Genomic DNA, 22,984 nt, shown 5'->3' on the forward strand with positions numbered 1-22,984 from the left:
AGCTTGTCATGCTGAAGCCCTAGGTTTGATTCCACAAATGGTTACAGTGTGTGTAGCCCCCTGCTGGAATATTGCTAAAATTGGCGTAAAACCATATTCACTCACTCACTCTTCCTGTTGTAGCTCTTCATCATGCTATTCTCCTAAGCATGTCCGAATTACATGAACCCTTACGAAGATTGTAAATGTACATAGGTGCTGCTTCATTTAGATTGAGTGAGTTTAGTTTTACGCGGCACTCAGCAATATTCCAGCTATATGGTGGCAGTCTGTAAATACCAATCTAGTCTGGACCAGCCAATCCGGTGATCAACAGAATGAGCATTGATCTGCGCAACTGGGAACCAATGACATGTGTCAGCCAAGTCTGCAAGCCTGACCACCCGATCCCGTTAGTCGCCTCTTACGACAAGCATGGGTTACTGAAGATCCCAAGAACTTCACAGGTCTGCTTCATTTAGAAACCAACTTGAGTCAAACATAAGTAACAACCAATACTGGAGTCTAGGCGTCAGTTCAACTTCATACAAACATAATAACACACAGCATTTCACATACAGCATGCTGCGTCCATTCTGAAACCTAACTCATGTCACAGGTGCATCAGTCATCAGTATGATAGAGGAGGGCCTATCAATCATGGAATAATACACTTTACCTCACAACTTACATTCATAACCACATATACTGACCTGTCATTGTGTGAAATTGAATTACATCCAGTCCTGTGAAGCCATTGTTGGTTATGTTAATGTTTTGTCAGGAATTTGTTTCATCCATTTATCATTGTGGCTTGAAATCCGAAATGTGATTTGTTGGTAGGAAAACATTATCAGTAACAATAAAGCATCCCATGAAGATTTACATTAAAGATGAATGCACATTTATTTAATGTTTGTATCCTTGGTGATTTAGATACATTGAGGTTGGGTTTATGGGTCAGTAGGTTTAGGAGAACAGAGATAGTTGTAGGCTAGTAGTTCAACATCATGAATGACAATAAGCAAGCCTCCTCTCAAACCAGACATTCTGTTACTCTTTGTTAGGTTAATAGTACCATATTTATCATATTAACTGCTCCTATATTGTTGGTCCACTTACTGCTTTCTTTAAATTTATGTTTAATAAAAATAATAATACTTTATTACCCTGAAGGGAATTGGTTGTTAGGTTAATAGTACCATATTTTGGTGTAACAATGTCATTGTATTTGTAAAAGGAAGCATGAAAAGTAATTCCATTAGCCAACACATTTGTACCATGACATATCTCCCAAATGTGATTAGAAGTGTTAAATAAATTAACTTTTGAGAAATCTTTGTACTTCATCTGAATCTAAATACTGATTTCCTGAATGAAAACATTTTAATGTAGCTTTTATTAACATGGAAAAAGGTAGGACTATGTTGTTATTTAAAGGGATGTAAACGGAGGAATTATAAAAGATCTAAAGTGTCGTTATGGAAAACTTCAAAGCCGTGTATGAGGCCACTTCACAAACGGATTTGCTTATGAAAAATGCAAATATCAGATACTAACCACGTGAGCAAACTACTCTCTCCATCAATCAAAACTATTCTCAAGGCTTTAAACAAGTTCATGTAAACAACTTAAGTCTCTGAAAATCATAAGTTATTAAACTTCATTTTGATGTTATCAATCTTTATCTTTGTGTACACACAAGCTACTCAAACTTGCTTCATTTTCAGTATTAATAATGCTTTTCAGGTGTTAGAGCCTGTGTTCAACCTGTATAGATAATTTTGCATCTGACAAAAGAAATGTACAGTCTTTTACCGGATATAGGTGCAAACTCCTTGGGTCATTGGTTCAGATTTACAACGAACATGTGACTTATTATATATATAACTCAATTTTATGATCACAGAGTATGCTCTCCCATTACCTCAAAGAAAAACACTATTTTGTGTGTGTTTGTTATAGTAAAAGTGTAAAGTTTGGCCATGACAAAAGGGAAACAGAAACACAGCTGATTCTGATGACAGTTTACTGGTCAAGGTTACACCTGGTCAGGTATTCCACACGACTTGTAATATATATATTATGATCTGGACAACTAATTTAAACTGTATCATGTTTCCAATCATTACAGTTTTCTTTCTAAGATTAGGACACTGAACAAAATAGACGATGTGGACAGTGGACTAGTGGTGTGACGATTCATCGATACGCATTGATGCATTGATCCATGGGCCGCCGATACAATGAATCGATACAAAGTTTTACAATGTCAGATATCCCGATACGATACTTTAAATGGGCCACAATATATCGATGTTTAAGTCTGAATATTGCTGAATCGGGATATATATCAATAAAAAAGACTTACTTTTGTTTGATGATTAAAGTATATGCTTACATATTTTCCCTTCATAAGTAAACGTTTTCTCGGAAATTCTTGCGTCGAGAACTGTGTCAGGCATGTGGTATTAACATTCACAAAGTCTGTGTATAAACGTAATTATCTCGTTTCCGAATGAACATTGAACAATGCGTAATTCGAGGAAATACTGTAAGATGGTTTTGTTTTGATCGGAAACTGTTTTATAGTTGATGTTAGAATGAAAGATTTTAGTATCATGATACGTATCGTATTGCCACACTTACATTGGGATACATGTTGTATCGCAGCTTCAGTGCACAATACTTTGGCAATATATCGTCGTGACTAAAATTTTAGTATCGTGATGTATCGTATCGCAGGTCCTATGCCAATACCAGCACTACAGTGGGCAGTGAATGTCTTTAAAATACATATGGAAAATTCACACTAAACCCTTTGGATACATTCTGTAGCAATTACATACTTGCCATTTTGGCAAACATCTAAAGGTATCACTGATTTTCAGTGAACTGCTCATATAATTTCACTGTTATTTTGTCATTACACCCACTGAAATTTGTTTCGGCGGATAATCTAGGTCATTATTCTCTTTAGCTGACATTATGTTTTTAGATGAGAATATTTATATGTACATGAAGTTATTTAGCATATCTTTGAACCAAATTCATGGGAACTTATGTCATGGTGTTATTACTATAGCAGCTTTTTATCTTCACGGTTCGAAAAGCTGCAGGAAACTTATTGAATTATTTGTTTCTATCAAAATTATATATATTCAGAGACTAAGCATTAGTCTACACGAATCCCTTCATTTGAAAAGAAATACACAGTTTTGACATCTCTGAAATCTCGTAAACTTCACATAGATAATCCCAGTGATGATGTCTCCATTTTTTCCACATAATCCGATCTGTTTCAAGCTTCTGCTAGTTTCACTGTTTAGCAGCTATAGCTATTGCATCATGCATTCTAAGATGCTTCGGTGAACGATCAAAGGCGCCGACAGTACTTTATTAGACGATAATGTGCACTTTTTGCATTATGTCACAATGTATTGGCGTCACAAGGCCGTTCTAGTCTACCCCCTTATGATCGAACACTTTTGCATTACGTCACAACCCCTGTATTGAACACTTTTGCATTACGTCACAATGTATTGGTGTCACAAGGCCATTCTAGTCTACCCCCTCATAATCGAACACTTTTGCATTACGTCACAATGTATTTGCGTCACTAGGCCGTTCTAGTCTACCCCCTCGTGATCGAACACTTTTGCATTACGTCACAATGTAAGTGACATCACGATGAATGTCAGTTGTCATCGCCTCGTACAGTCTCCTACAGTAAACTACTCCGTTGCTTCCCGTTTCTTGGTTTGCAGTTGCTTCACGCAGATAACATTACTTGTGGATTCATTACGTTTATGTTTTCCGACGGTTAAAATGTCACAATTCGACTCACAAGTTTTCAGCAACACGGTGACGTTTGCAATGTTTGCATTCCCACAATGCAATCGTTGAATGTCGCTTGACTACTCAGCTTCATCTGGATGTACTGATCTAAACACACGATGGTAGTAGAAATGCGACGTTCATATTGCCCCATATGGTTTACGTTAATCAGAGATGTAATCAAAATGATTTAGAGAAGATATTTAATCCGAACATAAACCGTCATCAAACTGTTTATCATCTGTTTTTTCTGGTAACGTTCGTCTTAACGTAGGGGGCCAGACACACCAATAGAACAGCGCACCAGGTAGCCCTGTGCAAGGATTCTTAATTAAGGTCACCGACACCGTCGTTTGTTTTCTGCCTTAGATTACTCGTAATTATCCTTAGAAAGTATTAAATTTGGCATCTTAGAAAAGAAATACAGTTCGCTCTACCACCATGTATAGTGTAATAAAGCACACTTTCGCCTTGAACTATTATAATGTTAAAGCACTTGGATGCAAGTGTCCTCGTGCTTTAACTATAATAGTTCAGCACAAAAGTGTGCTTTGTTACACTGTACATGGTGGTAGAGTGAACTGTATTTCTCAATTAAACATATGGAGTCTCTACAGTTGTTCCAGTTACATTTGTTGCTGTGTGGTATATTTCTATAAAATTCCCAAACTGATGCAAGGGGCAAGGGAATATGAATGTCAAATTATCTCAATTTATTTTGTGGGCGGTGACAGTTTGCTTAGGGCATCTAAATATAGAAGTTTAATCTCCCCACACATTGATTAAGATGAATAGGTGAGGCAGTGCTGGCTGGTACATTCTAATACTTTAAACACTGTTAATGAAATTACTGAATGTCGAAAAGTTTGGTTTTGATATCATACTGACATTAATGACATAAGGTAATGGTGCATCACAGATAATCAGTGTGTAAACAAGAATGACAGCACAATGCTGTTTGTGTTTACGTCAACACTAGAGGCATGTGAATCTAAAACATGACCAGCAGAAAATATAATGATTTTATTGGCCATGTATGACTTGTTCACCAAACTGGCCATTGTTTCCATTTTGTCAAAGAAAACCAGTGTAGTTTGTATAGAAGCTAATGTCTTTGGTATGTATGAAGTTATGTCAACAGATCATTTCATAAATCCCTAAATAACTCTCGTCAATATATTACGAATAGATAAAAATTAAACACAGCAATATTGATTATTTCGTTTTGATGAATTTCAGTAATGCTAGTCCATCCAATGAAACACAAGCCCCAGACTAGAAGTCAGCATATGTTTCAAATACTATTTGATAACAGCATACATGTCTCTTTAAACTGTTATCTGCACAGAATTTGCCATTTTGTTATATTTATGACTGCTCATTTCATAAGAAACAATAGAAGATGCATTAATTTAATCAATGCTACTTGTTTATCAAACATGTTAATCTTCTTCTCTACTCAAAATAATCTGTTTCTAATGTATTTATTAATATACTACTCAACACAAGTTAAAGAAGACTGCTTGTCATATGACTATATCATTACGGTACATTGAATATAGTCATATGAAATAAATCAGGTCATGTTGCAACAGACTAACTATATATACTACTCACACTTTGCTAAGGATCACAAAACTTCACTACTTTACTTAAATGTAGTTTCATAATTTAAAGTTGTATCCATTTAAAACTGGAAAAATAATGATATGGTTACCCCTCTTTTGGCAAACAATCACTTTAATTTAACCGTATGCTCTTAAAGAGAAACTGCATATTAATCACTTTAATTTAACCTTATGCTCTTAAAGAGAAACTGCATATTACCTTGACCTGTGTGTAGCTGGCAACAACAGCGTTGACAATATTGTACCCCCGACGTTCCACAACACGCGGTATTGCTACAATGGCCATCTCGCTTGTCACATCTCGCATGTGTTGATTTGAATGTCAGTTGCCGGATAGACCTGGGTCGCTGTGACCTAATACCTTTCAAATGATAATGAACTACCTCCTAGTTTTTTCATGCCCCCAAAATTTAACATAAATCATGTGAGGGCTTGTCAGGTGCTCTTTAGCAAAAGATTACTTTGTAAGTTGTTTGACATGGATATAGCTGAATTGAGCATGTCACTGTTGTTTAAGTTGATCATTACAGTGTTATTCAGTGGGATTATATGTAAAGTGATCAGCTCTGGATATATTCATGGTATACATCAGTGTTTGAAGTTGATTCATGGCAGTTATAGCCCAGGGAAAGCCACATTTAAGAAAAACCGAGTTGAAAATGGTGTGGCTCGACCGGCAATAGGCTTGTGAATGTGGCTCTCCCTGCAATGCCGTATTAGCTAATCCATGTTACCGTAAATAATGTGAAATATTCATGATGTAAAATCTACAAATCAAGTTGAATTGTTCGTGGAGAAAAGTACAGATCACGTGAACTAGCTGCCTCACGTAGGTACTCAAACACCTTTTACAAATTATTTATGATTATGCAACCAATTATTTCTTTGAAGCATTTCAACTTATGGGAGGGTCAGTTTGATGTTTTATTCTTTTCTGATAACTGAGACAAGAGCTATGGTTGCCTCAGTTATTATGTTTACATTCATGATAAAAACTCAACAGCAACCCAAAATTTAGAAGAATGACCATTTATTGCACAAATATACTTATAAACAGCCACATATGTGACACCTAACTCTTTCCATTCCACAGCTGTTTTTAAGACAAATTTATTACTAGATTTTCCAAAATCAGTATTTTCGCAAACGTCACAATAAATTTGATGGAAAATTCTTGTCCAAACTTCTCTGCTGATGCAATATACCAGTCATACAAACCAAAGTAGTTTACATGATGACATAAAAAAAATACAAACTTTTCTCAACAGCAAAAGCTGAAATTGCTCTTTTCCATATAATGACCCATTACCATGTATCATTGTATTTTCGTTCCGAACATATGTTATCATATGTTAACTAAATACTTCAATGAGAATAAAGAAGTCGCCGATCATATGTTAACTAAATACTTCAACGAGAATAAAGAAGTCGCCGATCATATGTTAACTAAATACTTCAACGAGAATAAAGAAGTCGCCGATCATATGTTAACTAAATACTTCAACCAGAATAAAGAAGTCACATCATATGTTAACTAAATACTTCAACGAGAATAAAGAAGTCACTTCGATCATATGTTAACTAAATACTTCAACGAGAATAAAGAAGTTAACTAAATACCGATCATATGTTAACTAAATACTTCAACGAGAATAAAGAAGTCGCCGATCATATGTTAACTAAATACTTCAACGAGAATAAAGAAGTCGCCGATCATATGTTAACTAAATACTTCAACGAGAATAAAGAAGTCGCCGATCATATGTTAACTAAATACTTCAACGAGAATAAAGAAGTCGGAATAAAGAAGTACCGATCATATGTTAACTAAATACTTCAACGAGAATAAAGAAGTCACGCCCGATCATATGTTAACTAAATACTTCAATGAGAATAAAGAAGTCGCCGATCATATGTTAACTAAATACTTCAATGAGAATAAAGAAGTCGCCGATCATATGTTAACTAAATACTTCAATGAGAATAAAGAAGTCGCCGATCATATGTTAACTAAATACTTCAATGAGAATAAAGAAGTCGCCGATCATATGTTAACTAAATACTTCAATGAGAATAAAGAAGTCGCCGATCATATGTTAACTAAATACTTCAATGAGAATAAAGAAGTCGCCGATCATATGTTAACTAAATACTTTAACGAGAATAAAGAAGTTGCCGATCATAGGTTAACTGAGCAAACAAAGGACAAGTCACTAAAAAGAGTTTAATCCATTGTGATCAATGGGTGACGCTTATTTGAAAAAACGGTATTGATTCCCTTACTCATTGTGGCTTTCGCAGCGATTGGTATTTTTCAAATGTGACTTTCCTGGGCAGACACCTTCATGGCAAGTCAGTAAGCTCATGATATATCAGTGTTGAAGGGGATTCTGATCAAGAAAGTAAGCTCATGATATATCAGTGTTGAAGGGGATTCTAAGCAAGCCAGTCAGCTCATGCTATATCAGTGCTGAAGGGGATTCTAAGCAAGAAAGTAAGCTCATGATCCGATATATCAGTGTTGAAGGGGATTCTTATCAAGAAAGTAAGCTCATGATATATCAGTGTTGAAGGGGATTCTAAGCAAGCCAGTCAGCTCATGATATATCAGTGGTGAAGGGGATTCTAAGCAAGCCAGTCAGCTCATGATATATCAGTGTTGAAGGGGATTCTAATCAAGAAAGTAAGCTCATGATATATCAGTGTTGAAGGGGATTCTAAGCAAGTCAGTCAGCTCATGATATATCAGTGTTGAAGGGGATTCTAAGCAAGTCAGTCAGCTCATGATATATCAGTGTTGAAGGGGATTCTAATCAAGAAAGTAAGCTCATGATATATCAGTGTTGAAGGGGATTCTAAGCAAGCCAGTCAGCTCATGATATATCAGTGTTGAAGTGTCAGCTCCATGATATATCAGAAGGGGATTCTAAGCAAGCCAGTCATGATATATCATGGTGAAGGGATTCTAAGATATGATATATCAGTGTTGAAGGGGATTCTAATCAAGAAAGTAAGCTCATGATATATCAGTGTTGAAGGGGATTCTAAGCAAGAAAGTCAGCTCATGATATATCAGTGTTGAAGGGGATTCTAAGCAAGAAAGTAAGCTCATGATATATCAGTGTTGAAGGGGATTCTAAGCAAGCCAGTAAGCTCATGATATATCAGTGTTGAAGGGGATTCATGAGTATATATATCAGTGTTGAAGGGATTCTAAGCAAGAAAGTCAGCTCATGATATATCAGTGTGAAGGGATTGAAGGGGATTCTATATATCAGTGTTGAAGGGGATTCTAAAGAAAGTAAGCTCATGATATATCAGTGTTGAAGGGATTCTAAGCATTCTATATCAGTGTTGAATCAAGAAAGTAAGCTCATGATATATCAGTGTTGAAGGGATTCTAAGCAAGAAAAGTAAGCTCTCATGATATATCAGTGGTGAAGGGATTCAAGAAAGTAAGCTCATGATATATCAGTGTTGAAGGGGATTCTAATCAAGAAAGTAAGCTCATGATATATCAGTGTTGAAGGGGATTCTAATCAAGAAAGTAAGCTCATGATATATCAGTGTTGAAGGGGATTCTAAGCAAGCCAGTAAGCTCATGATATATCAGTGTTGAAGGGGATTCTAATCAAGAAAGTAAGCTCATGATATATCAGTGTTGAAGGGGATTCTAAGCAAGAAAGTAAGCTCATGATATATCAGTGTTGAAGGGGATTCTTATCAAGAAAGTAAGCTCATGATATATCAGTGTTGAAGGGGATTCTAAGCAAGAAAGTAAGCTCATGATATATCAGTGTTGAAGGGGATTCTAAGCAAGTCATGATATATCAGCTCATGATGATATATCAGTGTTGAAGGAGATTCTAAGCAAGTCAGTGAGCTCATGATATATCAGTGTTGAAGGGGATTCTAAGCAAGTCAGTCAGCTCATGATATATCAGTGTTGAAGGGGATTCTAATCAAGAAAGTAAGCTCATGATATATCAGTGGTGAAGGGGATTCTAAGCAAGTCAGTCAGCTCATGATATATCAGTGGTGAAGGGGATTCTAAGCAAGTCAGTCAGCTCATGATATATCAGTGGTGAAGGGGATTCTAAGCAAGTCAGTCAGCTCATGATATATCAGTGTTGAAGGAGATTCTCAGCAAGCCAGTGAGCTCATGATATATCAGTGTTGAAGGGGATTCTAAGCAAGTCAGTCAGCTCATGATATATCAGTGTTGAAGGAGATTCTAAGCAAGTCAGTCAGCTCATGATATATCAGTATTGAAGGGGATTCTAAGCAAGTCAGCTCATTATATATCAGTGTTCTACATCAGCTCAAGTGGGATTGATATATTATTTCATGTGTAAAGGGCTGGTTGTAAACTTCAAAAGAAGCTCTGATTCAGCAATGCTTCTTATTGCCTGTGCTAGCTCTGATACAGCATGAACTAATCCAGAAAAGTAACTGATCTCTACTGAGAAGCTCTCTCTTGAGACCAAGCAAATACCAGATGTAATTTCACCAACAACTTTTTTTCTTATCAAGAGCAGTGAGTGTCAGTGGCACTTGACTTTAAAGTGGATTTTTTATCAGTAAATATTTGAATGCGCATAATACCTTTAGATGTTTTCTTTGATGTATTTAATCCAGTAGATGCATTGTAACTGTTATTCAGAGTTTTCTTTCTAACTGTTTCTTCAGATCTTGGGTCATGAGACTCTTGTACTCAGTCCACATGGGTACAGTGTGTGTCCCCTACCGTGATGTTGCTGGAATATTGCTAAAAGCGGCGTAAAACGGAACTCAGTCAGTCAGTCTTGTACTCAGCGAGGGGAACGAGCATTTGATATTCTGGAAGAGGCGCAGGACCTGGACGTTTAAACAGAACAAATATTACCTGAAAATTGTGGTAAAAATATTTTCTCCTCAGGTTTCAACAAAAATGTAATAATTCATTCATGGGAAATCCTGAATGTTTAAAAAAATTGTTTGTGGGTAAAAAATATTGATTGCTTCCTCTTTTCAGAGAGTTGTATTTTTTTAAATGCTACTGTAAAATATTCAGTTTCAAACTCAAATGTCAGGCCCCCCCAAGGATTACTAAATGGTCAATCCTTAAATTGAATACGGATCCATTTGAAACTGGCTCCAGCTCCATTTGAAACAGTTAACCTGCAAGTGCTTGTCTGCTTGATGAGACCCAGGCCCGTGCCAGCCCATACTGATTGTAGTTCAGTTTATTGTAAGAACACAAAAGAGTATGATATTTAACATTATAAATTATGATATTTTTTGTATTTATGTGGTACAGTCAGTAATGAAAATGAAGTATCTGTACATTTGTCATCAAAATTAATGTCTGAATAGAAGGAATTCCTGCTTTGTATGTAGTGTGTGATTGGACAAAACCTCAAACATAGCCAGGGGAACTTTTTTAATGAACACATGTGTGGATGTAGTTGGAGTTGCTGGAGGTGGGTGGAGATGATGTTGCAGATGATAATGGAGATGTCCAGTGTGGATGTGGTCGATGGAGTTGCTGGGAGGTGTTGCAGATGATAATGGAGATCGATGGAGTTGCTGGGAGGTGTTGCAGATGATAATGGAGATGTCCAGTGTGGATGTGGTCGATGGAGTTGCTGGGATGTAGTCGTGGAGTTGCTGGGAGGTGTTGCAGATGATAATGGAGATGTCCAGTGTGGATGTGGTCGGTGGAGTTGCTGGGAGGTGTTGCAGATGATAATGGAGATGTCCAGTGTGGATGTGGTCGGTGGAGTTGCTGGGAGGTGTTGTAGATGATAATGGAGATGTCCAGTGTGGATGTGGTCGGTGGAGTTGCTGGGAGGTGTTGCAGGTGATAATGGAGATGTCCAGTGTGGATGTGGTCGGTGGAGTTGCTGGGAGGTGTTGTAGATGATAATGGAGATGCCCAGTGTGGATGTACCGTATATGACCGTCTATAAGACGAACCCATGGATAAGACGACCCCCAAACTTGACCCTTAAAATCAGTGTCAAAATTGTAGTTGTTGGAGTTGCTGCGAGTGGGGACAAAGATGATTTTGCAGATGATAATGATCACACCAGACCAGATCAGACCATTTTTCATGTTTCTACAATTTCTTGGCCACGAAGGGAAAAGCAAAAAAGTTATTTTTGTATTTCAGTTGATTTCTTCCAAATATGCTCTTGAAATAATAGTTTTAAATTTAGGCATAGGTATCAGAAGTTATGTTTTCATAATATTTTGTCACTAAAAGACTGCATTCAGCTATCTTTAACTGTGTGAGAGTATGTTTTATCTCTTTAGCTGTAAGTCATAATAAATCAGTCCTTGTTATTCATCGAGTTCCCAGGCACTGCTTAAGTGCTTGCAGCGTGGTCTTAACCTCACTGTCTATCAGATGACCTATGTCTTGTTGTGATAAATCACTCACTAGTATGTGAAGGAGGGCTTTCTATATCAGATAATTGATTTTATCAAAAATTAGGCTAGAAATATTGTGCACTTTTAACCCCATGTGAGGTTAAAGACGTGAAATGTTTGTTTGAGACAGGAGTCTTTCCGTCACCATTTCACTACGTGTAATTTTATCAGCATGTCCAGCAACTCCAACATATCCAGTATGAATTGTTTGGAGCCGAGATATTGTTTGTTTGGCATGTTTATGGAACATTTAGTTGCTTGCTCGGTGGGTAGATTTGTTGCCTGGGCAAACTTTGTTAGTTTGAACACTGATACAGACACCTGGATATATGGTCTGTGTTTGTGACTCTGTCTTTGTGTCTCTCCATATGTCTGCGTCTGCCTGTGTATCTCTGTGTGCATGTCTGTATGTCTGTCTGTGTCTCTGTATGCCTGTCTGTGTCTGTGTTTGGTGTGTCTGTGCCTGTCTATTTGTCTGTTACAGTCTCTCTGTGTATCTTTGTGTCTGTCTGTCTGTCTATCTGTCTGTCACAGTCTCTCTGTGTATCTTTGTGCCTGCCTGTCTGTCACAGTCTCTTTGTGTATCTTTGTGCCTGCCTGTCTGTCTGTCACAGTCTCTCTGTGTATCTTTGTGCATGTCTGTCTGTCTGTCTATCTGTCTGTCACAGTCTCTCTTTGTATCTTTTTGCCTGCTTGTCTGTCTGTCTGTCAGTCTCTCTGTGTATCTTTGTGCCTGCCTGTCTGTCTGTCTATCTGTCTGTCAGTCTCTCTGTGTATCTGTGTGTCTGTCTATCTGTCTGTCTATCTGTCTGTCAGTCTCTCTGTGTATCTTTGTGCCTGTCTATCTGTCTGTCTATCTTTGTGCCTGCCTGTCTGTCTGTCTGTCTGTCTATCTCTGTCACAGTCTCTCTGTGTATCTTTTTGCCTGCTTGTCTGTCTATCTGTCTGTCACAGTCTCTTTGTGTATCTTTGTGCCTGCCTGTCTGTCTGTCTATCTGTCTTTCACAGTCTCTCTGTGTATCTGTGTGCCTGTCTGTCTGTCGGGGTATCTCTGTGTGCCTGTCTGTGCTTGTGTGTGTGCCTGTGCATGTCTGTATGTCTGTCACAGTCTCTCTGTGTCTCTGTGTCTCTGAATATGCCCGTACCTCTGACTCTGCTTCTCTCCATGTGTCAGTGTCAACGTTTTCTAGACTGAGTCAAACATGAACAAATGAGAACAGTATTCCAGTGGGGAACTCACATGATGTAGGTTGAAGAGAGATTGATCAAGGGCATGGAATATTCACAGTAATATAGGCATGGAATATTCACAGTAATATAGGCATGAAATATTCACAGTAATATAGGCATGGAATATTCACAGTAATTATAAGCATGGAATATTCACAGTAATATAGGCATGGAATATTCACAGTAATATAGACATATAGGCATGGAATATTCACCGTAATATAGTCATGAAATATTGACAGTAATATAGGCATGGAATATTCACCATATAATAGTCATGAAATATTGACAGTAATATAGGCATGGAATATTCACCGTAATATAGTCATGAAATATTCACAGTAATATAGGCATGGAATATTCACAGTAATAGGCATGAAATATTCACAGTAATATAGGCATGGAATATTCACAGTAATATAGGCATGGAATATTCACAGTGATATAGGCATGGAATATTCACAGTGATATAGGCATGGAATATTCACAGTAATATAGGCATGGAATATTCACAGTAATATAGGCATGGAATATTCACAGTGATATAGGCAAGGAATATTCACAGTGATATAGGCATCGAATATTCACAGTAATATAGGCATGGAATATTCACAGTAATATAGGCATGGAATATTCACAGTGATATAGGCATGGAATATTCACACTAATATAATATAGGCATGAAATATTCACAGTAATATAGGCATGGAATATTCACAGTAATATAGGCATGGAATATTCACAGTGATATAGGCATGGAATATTCACAGTGATATAGGCATGGAATATTCACAGTAATATAGGCATGGAATATTCACAGTAATATAGGCATGGAATATTCACCATAATATAGTCATGAAATATTGACAGTAATATAGGCATGGAATATTCACCGTAATATAGTCATGAAATATTGACAGTAATATAGGCATGGAATATTCACAGTAATATAGTCATGAAATATTCACAGTAATATAGGCATTGAATATTCACAGTAATATAGGCATGGAATATTCACAGTAATATAGGCATGAAATATTCACAGTAATATAGGCATGGAATATTCACAGTAATATAGGCATGGAATATTCACAGTGATATAGGCATGGAATATTCACCGTAATATAGGCATGGAATATTCACAGTAATATAGGCATGGAATATTCACAGTAATATAGGCATGGAATATTCACAGTAATATAGGCATGGAATATTCACAGTACTATAAACAATCAGAATGAGCTCAGGGCTTCTTCATGGACATACTGTTTTCTAAGCACTGTAGTCAGTTCTGGCTTATCTGGTCATAAATCAGTGCCTTGTGGACCAGACTGAACTTGACCCCATACCTGTTCATCCATGAAGCTAACTTCCTACCTCTTTGCCAGTCAGGGTCTCCATAAAAGCCCTGACATTCACAAGCAGATTGTGATATATTTTGTCAAATAGTTGTGTGTTGTAACTTTCATTTCGTTTTATTTCCTATTTTTTACTTTGTTCTGGGTACAATCAACCGATAGCTTTCTTTGTAAGAAACATTGGGGTTTTTTCTCTCCAATTTTAGCATTATTTCAGCAACATCAAGTGAATGCATAGGTCTTTTTGCTTGGGTTGACATTTTTGTCTTGAATGTTAGTTAATGAGAATAGAGAAGAAATCGTTGTTTTCAGCAAAATAATGGGGTTTTGTTCCAGATTTGCCTGTCAAGGGCACTCAGTTTAGAATACCGGGTGAGACTGAATCACTGAATGTTGATTCTTGCTCATGCCTGTGTTGATATTACTGGACAATTGCTGGCCCAAGCTGCTGTGTTAAAACTCACTCACTCACTCACTCACTCACTCACTCACTCACTCACTCACTCACTCACTCACTCACTCACTCACTCACTCACTCACTCACTCACTCACTCACTCACTCACTCACTCACTCTCACTCACTCACTCACTCACTCACTCACTCACTCACTCATGGCCTTGGAGACTGAAAATAGAGTAGCCTTAACAATGTGTACTCTATAAGTGCACCTGTTTTGGGATATACCTCCAAAACAACAGCTCGTCATGTAAAGTGTGTTTCAGAAAGAATATTTTCATGTTCTCGTGTCTGCATTCAGCATGGGTTCTGCTTGGTTAACAGAGGGTCATACAAATTGACGAGATCAAGGTCTTCCCAGGTAAACAACCATGTTTTATAACTATACAATTACGCTTCTATTACTTGTACCTATGCAATGAGAACATCTATCATCATGAAATAAGTTAAATAAAAAGTCTAACGCTTTGATTGACTGCACATGTTCATTATAGGATTCAGATGTAAAATGACGCGGTCATGAATGCATTAGCAGTACATGGCTGTTGTATATGAAAGCCCACCAGGTAAATGGTATAATGAATACTGTGATGTTATAGGTGATTCTTCAGGATGAACTTTGTAACAGGAGGACTGACAGTAGGTGTGCTGGATGATCTTCAATACATCGTGTGTAGTGTTTTATCAATAGTGGTAAGTGCCTCCGTGGCCTGACAAGAGCCGTTGCAGTGTCGGTATTGTCGGAGGCCATAATGGTGATATGGGTGCAGGCAAGTGCGGACACGAGGGCGTGCAGTATATTCTGCCGGAGGCCGTGAAGTGTGAGGTGAAGTGAGATGGCTGTGTGGTTATGCATTCTATTGAAATTGTCCTGTGGTTTGGAACAGCTTCATGAGCTGCAGTTCATGTGTGATTTTGAATGGCTTACAGTTGAGGATTAGATAATATCATCAGGTGCAGGCCAGCAGTACCAATGATGTAAAGTCACATTCGTAGTTGTTGTCATCATCGTCATCATCGTTATCATCGTTGTCATCTTCGGCATCATCATCATCATCATCATCATCACCATCACTGTCACCACCACCATTGATGTAGTCACGTTATTTTCATCATTAATGTAATCATCATCATCATCATCATCATCATCATCATCAATGTAGTCACATTACTTTTATCATTGATATAATCATGTTAGATTGCTGTAGTCATCATGATCATCATCATCATCATCATCATCATCATCATGAATTTGTACAGCTCCCAAATTCCATTGCATAAGTGTCAGTATTCACACCAAATAAAGATTTGTATGCCAATGAAGTTTTGTGTCGATAAGCCTACATATATAAGCAGAATAGTTTAGAACTTAAAGCAACTTTTTGTAATTGCTTTTTGAAACCCACAGAAAATATGTTAATAGTGAGAATTTGTGTAAAATCCTTTTTATGATTTTCTGCCTGTCATGATTAAAGCATCAATGAATTCATGTGGTGTAATGTTAATACCTTTAACCATGTGTGTAATCCGAACTGTCTTGTCAAAGTTGGCGAGTTCAGCTAACTGGATCGTAGTATAGCGTCAAAATATGCAAAAAATATTCATGAATACTTTTTTGCTCATGTCAGCTGAGTGTTTCCTTGTGTGATGAACAGCATGATGTGTGTGAAATGTTGTTAGGAAAACAGTACCGACTTAAGATAGTTATCTTTATTCATGAAATGTATGGAGTGTGAAATGAGATGAAGGACTACTGTATGGGAAACTGTACACCTGTATCATCACCCAATACAGCCATTATCAGCAGCTTACTTACATGTGACACTTACCTGTATACAGGTACATAAATGTTTTACTATCATTGAGATCCAGGGTACATCAAATAAACCAGACATCTTCATAAAACCATTATACAAACAACTGGTTTTATTCATTTACTGTCGAGAGTTTACTTACAACCTAGCATTTATGGTTTCTGTAGTATTGTGAGTGAACAGGTGAGATAACGAGGAGACAGGTACAAATCTCTGTAGTCGGCAGGTAATCTGGTGGGTTTACCTTGTTGATATACCACTCACTTCTCAGTTATCTCTGGGGACAGATGGGTATGGCTAACACTGTCAATGGCATTTAGGGCTCAGACACTAAGTTAATAATTACAGGGGTCGTATTTCTTTGCCCACTCATCAATTCTATTTACCTGAGGGCTCATGGTTTGTCATAACCAAGGTTCATGGTATGGCATACTAGGGTCTATTATGTGTATAACTGGGATGTTCGATATGTTATAACAAGTGTCAGTGTTGTGGTATATCTACTGTCCATGTCAATGTATATTTCATAACTAGGTCCATGGTATGTCATGACAAGGTCCATCAGATGTCTATGTCATGTCATGACAAGGTCCATGTAATGGTATGACAAGGATCGATGGTATGTCATGACAAGGTCAATGTAATGGTATGACAAAGATTGATGGTATATCATGACAAGGTCCATGTAATGGTATGACAAGGAACCATGGTATGTCATGACAAGTTTCATCTAATGGTATGACAAGGATCCATGGTATGTCATGACAAGGTCATGTAATGGTATAACAAGGGTCCATGGTATGTCATGACAAGGTCCATGTAATGGTATGACAAGATGACAAGGATCGATGGTATGCCATGACAAGGTCCACATAATGGTATGACAAGGATCCATGACATGTCATGACAAGGTCCATGTAATGGTATGACAAGGATCGATGGTATGCCATGACAAGGTCCATGTAATGGTATGACAAGGATCGATGGTATGCCATGACCAAGGTCCACATAATGGTATAATAAGTCCATGGTATGTCGACAAGGTCCATGTAATGGTATGACAAGGATCCATGACATGTCATGACAAAGGTGTAATGGTATGACAAGGTCCATGTAATGGTATGATGGTATGGATCGATGGTATGCCATGACAAGGTCCATGTAATGGTATGACAAGGATCCATGGTATGTCATGACAAGGTCCATGTAATGGTATGATTAAGGATCGATGGTATGCCATCCATGGTATGTCATGGTATGTCATGACAAGGTCCATGTAATGGTATGACAAGGATCCATGGTATGTCATGACATAATGGTATGACAAGGATCGATGGTATGCCATGACAAGGTCCATGTAATGGTATGACAAGGAACCATGGTATGTCATGACAAGTTTCATCTAATGGTATGACAAGGATCCATGGTATGTCATGACAAGGTCATGTAATGGTATAACAAGGGTCCATGGTATGTCATGACAAGGTCCATGTAATGGTATGACAAGATGACAAGGATCGATGGTATGCCATGACAAGGTCCACATAATGGTATGACAAGGATCCATGACATGTCATGACAAGGTCCATGTAATGGTATGACAAGGATCGATGGTATGCCATGACAAGGTCCATGTAATTGTATGACAAGGATCGATGGTATGCCATGACAAGGTCCACATAATGGTATAACTAGGATCCATGGTATGTCATGACAAGGTCCATGTAATGGTATGACAAGGATCCATGGTATGTCATGACAAGGTCCACATAATGGTATAACTAGGATCCATGGTATGTCATGACAAGGTCCATGTAATGGTATGACAAGGATCCATGGTATGTCATGACAAGGTCCACATAATGGTTTGACAAGGATCCATGGTATGTCATGACAAGGTCATGTAATGGTATAACAAGTGTCCATGGTATGTCATGACAAGGTCCACATAATGGTATGACAATGATCCATGATATGTCATGACAAGGTCCATGTAAGGGTATGACAAGGATCCATGGTATGTCATGACATGGTCCACATAATGGTATGACAAGATGACAAGGATCCATGGTATGTCATGACAAGGTCCACATAATGGTATGACAAGGATCCATGATATGTCATGACAAGGCCCATGTATGACAAGAGGCCATGGTAGGTCATAATTTACTAGGTTCATGGTATGTCATAACAAGGTACATGATATGGTGGCACATGGTATCTCTTAACAAGGACACATTGTATGGTATAACAATGTTCACGATGTGGTTTAACTGGCGTTCATCATATGTACACTGTCCAATGAATGATACACATGTACATCTGACCCACAAAGGTTTGCGGCATTCAGTAGATATGTTGACATGACTCTCCTTGAAGTCTGTCTCAGTCCCTGAACCACATTATTTTCCTTCCCGTCCACGGCCCCTTCCTGCATTGCTAAAGCTCTAAATGGACTCCTTTTCAATTCAACAGGAATTAGTTGTTTCTATCAAAATTATATATACTCTGAGACTAAGCATTAGTCTAGACTAAATCAAACTTTTCATATGGCCTGAACTTGTCCATGACATGACATCAATAGTTTATTTTGTGAATATATTACAATGTATTATTGGCAAATATCTCATGTATCATTTAACAGTTAACAATAAAGCAACTTAAACACTTACCTCCACTTTAGCCCTGAAATTCTTTTACATAATAGTTATCATGTTATATCCAATTTTACAGTGTCAAATACTACTTGGACTCTCTTATCAATCGTCACTTGTGTAGTGTTATGTTGCTGTCTATATCCTGGCTGTCAGAGTTAATGTCAACAGAATCTTAAACAGCTTATCCATCTCCACCTCATGACGTGAAACCCGACACTTATACTGCCCTACCCAGTCAGCTGATAGTGTCTGTATACATCCTCCTTTCCCCCTGTCCCCCTCACAATGCACCCCATCCTCCATTGCCACCCCTCACAATACACCCCCCACGGCTAGGCACGCTTGATAAACAACAATACAGGATGCTGTGAGCCTATTCACCTGAAGCTGCCGATCTCACTAGAGTACGAGGTTTGTCCCCATCTGTGATTAAAACTAATCATTGTACAACCCTGGTTACTGATTGACATGTATTTATTTATTTTTTGTTTTTCTTTGACATTGATCTGTCATGAAATAACATATTTTTACAATAGTTGTTGTTTAATGAATGTGACATTCCAGGACAAATAATGTGTCTATAAATAAATCTGATGTTATGTACCTTTATGTAACAATGTAATGAAATGTATACTATCAGGTCATGGGCGGTGGGGTAGCCTAGTGGTTTAAGTGTGTGCTCCTCACGCCAAAGACCCAGCTTCGATTACCCATATCGACATAATGTGTGAAGCCCATTTCTGGAGTCCCCCGCCATGATATTGCTGGAATATTGCTAAAAGTGGCGTAAAACCATACTCACTCACTCACTCACTATCAGGTCATCTTTGATAGATATAATAATGATATTTTGATAATTACAATGACTTTCAGGTAATAAATATCGAACATATTCTTTTGTGAAGACAACCTGCTCGAGATAAACAGCTTATTTGTGTAAAACACACAAAAAGGTACATTACATAACAAATTATGAATTGTTTGCATACAAATACAAAATTACAAATGCATGAAATATGTCAACCCAGTGGAATCTCAACACTATGCAGGATTACCCATAATTTCCTTTTCAACATGCGTACCTGTATTTCTTCGCAGATCTATATTTTCAAAGCATCACACATCACACATATATGAATTCTGCTGCAGGAGTAAACCATGCATGAAAAGGTTATTGTTAATTAGAGATATATTGATGTGTGTTTATGCAACGTTACATAATGCAGGACATGAACAGATGCAATTTTAAAGGCACAATGTCATGCTCTTTTGACAATATTTTGGTCTATTATATATATATATTGGGGCATATGGACTCACTTTAGCTTCCTATTGATATAATAAAAGACTTATTATCCTTTACGACTTGCCTGAAATCGATAATTGAAACGTCGAGGTGAACAGCTCCCAAACAGATAACACTTGCCATATATGGAATGTAAACGATTGTTCCGTACATCGAAAACTGTTGGTGTTGTCGGTGTTTGCCGAAGTGGTCTCAATCACAAGTTGCGTTATAGGATAGTCGTAAAAGCGTTCCAAGGGACATAACTCTATGGGGTTCGCTTGAAATAAAGTTCAGTAAGTAGAGGGCGCGAGAGTTGATTTAATGCAATGTTGTATTAATTCATTCAAACTTTTTAATTTCACATTGTAATCCTTTTTTCCGAATAAATAATATTGTATTTTCGCTAGGGGCTGATACTTAGTATTAATGAGAGAAATGCAATACTGATTTTTAGAGAAGTGTGGCATGAGAGTGTGCCTTTAAAGGCAGAGGTGTATAAAAATGTATACTCAGTTAATCTTAATCTTAACCCAAGGGAGTAGAAACCTGTTGAACACCCAAAGAAAACTATCAATATCCAACCTTAATGATTATTTGTGAGTTAATACTCAACGGTTCATGACCTTTTCTATCGCCCTCTGTGAAAGCTAAAGCACAGGTTGTGGTTAACAAGGAAGAGTACTATGGATATACAACTTCTATATGACAATATTTGCGACATTTCAGTGTAGATGCTAACGCCATTATCAAGCAGGTGAAACACAAATCATCGCATATTGTAATAAAAAAAAAGTTGTACACATATATAGAACTATCCCCCTAGTTCATCATACCAAATTCCACATTTGAGGTTACAGGTTGTGGTTGATTGGAAAATCACTGTGATCTCGATATTGAGGTCATGGCACAGAAAGTCATGTTCCATCAGCAGAGAAAGTGATTTAATAAAGTTAAATCAGTAATATAGATAATGGCTAGGATCTATACTACTCAATTGAATTTAAAGATTCTGTCATGTTAATGTAGTTGATCTGCAATGCTGGCAAAAGGGTTAAGGAACACTTCATACTTTTATATCGTTATTGTTAATCTGTCATGCCATATGGAGGCGGTGAGGTAGCCTAGTGGTTACAGTGTTGGCTCGTGACGCTGATGACCCGGGTTCAATTCCCCACATGGGTACAATGTATGCAGTTCTGGTGAGCCTCCCTCCCTCTCTCTCTCTCTCTCTCTCTCTCTCTCTCTCTCTCTCTCTCTCTCTCTCTCTCTCTCTCTCTCTCTCTCTCTCTCTCTCTTACTTTGTTTCTCTCTCTCTCTCTCTCTCTCTCTGGATTGAGCAAAATCCCCACCCCTTTCTTTATATTTTTTTAATGGATTGGGCAAAATCCCAGGCCTTACAGATGTGAAATTGATGCCAAAGTGGTATATTTGAAAAAAGAACCTTGGTTGAGAATGTTGTCCATTAACATGCAGTTAGTCTCTGACTATATATAATTTTGACAAAGGAGCCCAAGTGAAAAGGGAGATTGAGAACCTGAGGAAATCTAGACTTGCTTCATTTAGGGCTGAAACATGGCAGAGAGGGCTAAGCAGAAGGGAAAATAACCTCAGGCACTATGAGACCGACTAACACGCAGTGTATCAATCTTATCTTTCCTCTATGTTTGCTAAAACCCCAGATCACTCACTCACTGTGAACTGCATACCCAGAATGGATAACGCCTTATGTGTACACATGTACATGATGCATCAAAGACTGACACAGGCCGGGGGGCGTGTGTGAAGAAGGGGTGTGGTGGATCTCATGTCTGTCTGTTATACACAGTCTAAAGTCACAGCAGAGGGTATGTGGTCATGTCTCATGGTGTTCAAAGGCTTTGCTTAAATGTAGAACTATGGGGGTGATATATGGGGGTGATATTCAGACCAGATCATTATTTGTTTATTGGTAAAATAATGATAAGCTCTGAAAGTAAGGAAAAAAAGTGATACAGTTAAGATTAAGTGAATAATCTTTTTAAATCTTTGTTATTGTTAACATAAGAAGCATGCTTCAGTGAGCGATATCACAGAAAGCTAGAATGCAATGTGACATACACCTAAAATTTGTTGCAAATGTTCACAGAATGGACAATACTGGTTTTCAACACAATCCTTCGTCCTCTTAAAAATTGTTTCAAATATTCGTGGAATGGTTATTATTGGTTTTGAACATTTGCATTAAGGCCGTAATAATGTGTCACATCACCACAACTTATCCAAAAATGAACAAAAATCCCTTTCCCAGTTCCCTTCTTTGTGGAAAAAGATTCAGTTAGTGAG

At 37.6% G+C, this 22,984-nt stretch overlaps 2 protein-coding genes across 6 annotated transcripts in view; one reads left to right on the forward strand and one right to left on the reverse strand.

Moving 5' to 3' along the window:
* Window positions 1–22,984, forward strand: part of LOC124271050 (zinc finger CCCH-type with G patch domain-containing protein-like) — an 87,761-nt gene that overhangs the window by 52,223 nt on the left and 12,554 nt on the right.
* LOC124271048 overlaps window positions 1–22,984 on the reverse strand; it is a 51,154-nt gene that overhangs the window by 24,653 nt on the left and 3,517 nt on the right. For 3 of the 5 annotated variants that reach the window (XM_046706109.1, XM_046706106.1, XM_046706104.1), the window contains exon 1: window positions 19,390–19,609. The exons of 1 other annotated variant lie outside the window; for it this stretch is intronic. The gene's annotated coding sequence lies outside the window, so the exon portion shown is untranslated. Of the gene's footprint in view, window positions 1–5,643; window positions 5,735–19,389; window positions 19,610–22,984 lie in introns of those variants that run through there. One more of the 5 variants, XM_046706105.1, reaches the window with a different exon arrangement.

Source organism: Haliotis rubra, unplaced genomic scaffold (assembly GCF_003918875.1).
Source record: "Haliotis rubra isolate DU_JTF1 unplaced genomic scaffold, ASM391887v1 Scf157, whole genome shotgun sequence".
Lineage (NCBI taxonomy): Eukaryota > Metazoa > Mollusca > Gastropoda > Lepetellida > Haliotidae > Haliotis > Haliotis rubra.